Genomic DNA, 3,221 nt, shown 5'->3' with positions numbered 1-3,221 from the left:
GAATAGAAAACTTCTAAGTAATAATTTGGACCTCTGTGGAATTCCGCTGTGCTATAACACTATAATTTCCCTTTGGGAATAAATAAAGTATTTCTATCTATCTATCTATCTATCTATCTGTACATAGACTCTCTGTCAAACAGTATACATATGCACACAGTATCAGATTGTGTCTGTGTGTGTGTTTGTGTGTGTGTTTGCGTGCGTGTGTCACATTGATAGTCTTCCCCAGCCCTCCTGCCTGCATAATTGAGAGTGGTGTCACAGACATTAGGCTTCCCCCTGGAAGCTGACGGACGCTTTTACGGTGCCATCTCCCTCTATAAATATATCCTGTGGGTGTGGGTGTGAGTGTGTGGGTGTATGTACATTTGGATGTGTGTGTGTGTGCCACTATAAATTCAGGCCTAATGAAATGAAAAAGGCTTACTGGAATAAAAGGCTCCCAAGGACGATGACGCCGGCATGCCATTAGTGAACGCATCCAGCAGCAGCAGCCGGAGGAGAAGGAGGGAGGGAGGGAGGGTGGGTAGAGAGAGCAGGAGGAGCAAGAAAAGTTGTGAGATTGAGTTAAGAAGTTGGAAGGAGAGAGAGAGACAGAGAAAAGAGAACGGTATAAGCAGTAGAGCAAGACTGATGCAAGGTGTTATTTGATTGATTTGTTAAATCATTGGAATACATATTTAAATATATTTAAAACATATGGACTGCATACTCAACTCTAATGATTTTCAATTCACTGTAATAAGTACTTATGGTTAGTTATTATTTTAAATGATTTGACACTATTTGTGGAACAATTTTTGAGTTTTGGCTATTTCTGTCATAGGCAATGTGTGTTTCAGCAATAAGGCCAAAAACAGATTAAAACAAAAAGAAAAAAAGGTTTGAAGGAGAGCCAGCCACCGAATCTGAATCTGCAGCTGTTGCCATAGTCAAAATCTCCCAGTCCAGTTGATTTGATAAATTAAAATCCAATCCAATCCGACGTCATTCAATAAAGCTGCTGATCTCTTCAGCGTTGTTTCCTGTAGCAGTGTACAGCTGTTATGATAAACCCACCGTAGCTGCCTGTCTAGCACCAAACGGCACAAAGACAAAGTTCGCCACCAGCTTGTGAACATAGTGGCGCATTTAGCAGCTAAGGAGGCAGATATTTTTCTTCAGGAGTAAATGTTGGACTGAAGCTGGCTGCGTTAAGGGGCTACGGCAGCTGTGTGTGTCAGTGTTTACGCCATAGTCCTCAAAAATGTAACTACATGTCAGGGTTGAGGCATCAACAGAGATACCACATTGGCTCATTGTGTTTTCCTCTGCATGTGTCTGATGCCGTTGGAGTTTGTGGAATCAAATAAAGTAAATAGAGCCTGACGTGTGGCAGAAATACGGCTCTAAATAAAAGTTCATGTTGCTCTTTGCCTGCAGGTTGTGTGAACACGCAACTGTTTGCTAACGTGTCACAACACGGGTAAAGGTAAAAATATGTAAATGTTGTGTATACGGCTTTATGTGCTGCCCCCCCCCCCCAAACGAGTCACAAAAACCCTAATTAATGTAGGTTAAGGTGGAGGTGTGTGAGGACATGCAAGAGTAGAACACAGAGAAACGGCAAAAGAGAAAGATGCACCATAATGTATAGTTCAATTCAATAACATTACAAACTACAGCTACAAAAAAAAGCAGGTCTCTGGCGCAGTCTCAGTAAGAAGTGCAATCAGTCCTTTAGAGAGATGAAAAAGAGAGCGAGGGATGACAGAGAGCAGAGGTAACAGTAAAGAAAAAAGAATGAGAGGGGAGTTAGAGCGACAGAGAGAAAAGTGATGTTCATGGCCTCTCTCCAGGTACAGCAGCCACTTGGACAGGACTCAGCGATTTCATTAACAGAGATGGAGCGTTGTCGGTGTCAGAACAGGGGTTTTGTCTCTTTTTTTTTATTTATTTTTTTTTCTCTTCCTGAAGTCAACAACCTTGAAAGTTTTGTTGAAAGTAAACAGCGGGCTGCGTGATGGCAGCTTAGCGAAAACTTTCAATTGGATTAAATGTTGGATTTGAATCACCATGTGGAGCTGAACGAAGCTCGCACAGAGGTTAGTATCTAAAGTGAAATTCACATAAAGAGCTGCTTGATTATTAATTAGGTAAAAGCCTTATATTTGTTTTGATGGTGGTTCGTAGATGTAGATGCATTGACTGTGATACAAAATTGCAGACTAGTAATACACATTTTAGTTTCCAATTAAGATGTTTTTAATAAAAGCAAAGTGGAGCTGTTGAAATTACTAGAGGAGCTAATTTCTCGCAAACCCTGAATATTTACTTTTATTGGCTCTAAATTGCCAACAAACTCAGCGGTTGCAATTAAATGTGAGAAATCTAATCCGATTTTTGTGTGATTTCTGTTGTAAGATACTTTTATCTCATTTAGCTTTTCACACATAGATCATACACCATGTGTAAAAGACAAATTCACATCAGTTACATTTATTTTTGTCTTATTTTCTCTTATTTACTTACACAAGCACACACATACGCTTCCAAGTCATTTGCATGATTTATACATTCCTGAGCCAACACGGTGATTGTTTTTGTGCTTAGTGGTTAAAATCAGTTGGTCATGTCGTTTATACCAACACGCGTCTCTTCTTCTGAATGATCTACAATGACAGCAGGTCAGAGATTTCTGTAACTTCATATTAAAACAATTCAAAGTTTTCAGGAATCATATTGTGACTTCTTATCTTACAGTGAATTAAACATAATATTAACGTTTAGCTTTTATTAGTTTCATTGGAAGTTTGCAATCTGTCAGTCAGCGGGATTTCTGAACAGACTTTTGATGGTGGGTCTGAGATTTCACCCGTTATTATCAATTTTTAACCAAAGCCTCGAAATGAACACAGACAGAGAAATCAGAGAATATTTTTATTCTTGGCTAAAAAATTTGGTGTAAAGATAAAAGCAAAATGCAACAAAGTGCAATGAAGACAGACTTGGCGAATACACAATGACATACATTTGGCTCCACTGGAGAGGCGAAAAAACAGCACTTACCTCAAGGCTGTTAAATTTCAGTATTCACATAGTGGTAGTGGATGCAAACTGAATCATTCATCTTTTTTTTTCTGTAAATTTGGTTAAAATGTATGCTACATTTAGATGGAATTCCACATCCACTTGTTTCAGATTTGCCCATCTAGCTTTTAACACATCACAGGTACCAA

General features: G+C 39.0%; 1 protein-coding gene across 1 annotated transcript in view; it reads left to right on the top strand.

The window, feature by feature from the left end:
• The window catches only part of mrps5 (mitochondrial ribosomal protein S5), a 26,964-nt gene that overhangs the window by 9,837 nt on the left and 13,906 nt on the right, over nucleotides 1-3,221 (top strand). The window lies entirely within an intron of this gene.

This window comes from Morone saxatilis, unplaced genomic scaffold, assembly GCF_004916995.1.
Source record: "Morone saxatilis isolate NCDOM2014 unplaced genomic scaffold, NCSU_SB_2.0 Contig19, whole genome shotgun sequence".
In the NCBI taxonomy this organism is placed as follows: Eukaryota; Metazoa; Chordata; class Actinopteri; family Moronidae; genus Morone; species Morone saxatilis.
This window is presented reverse-complemented; position numbering and strand designations above follow the sequence as displayed.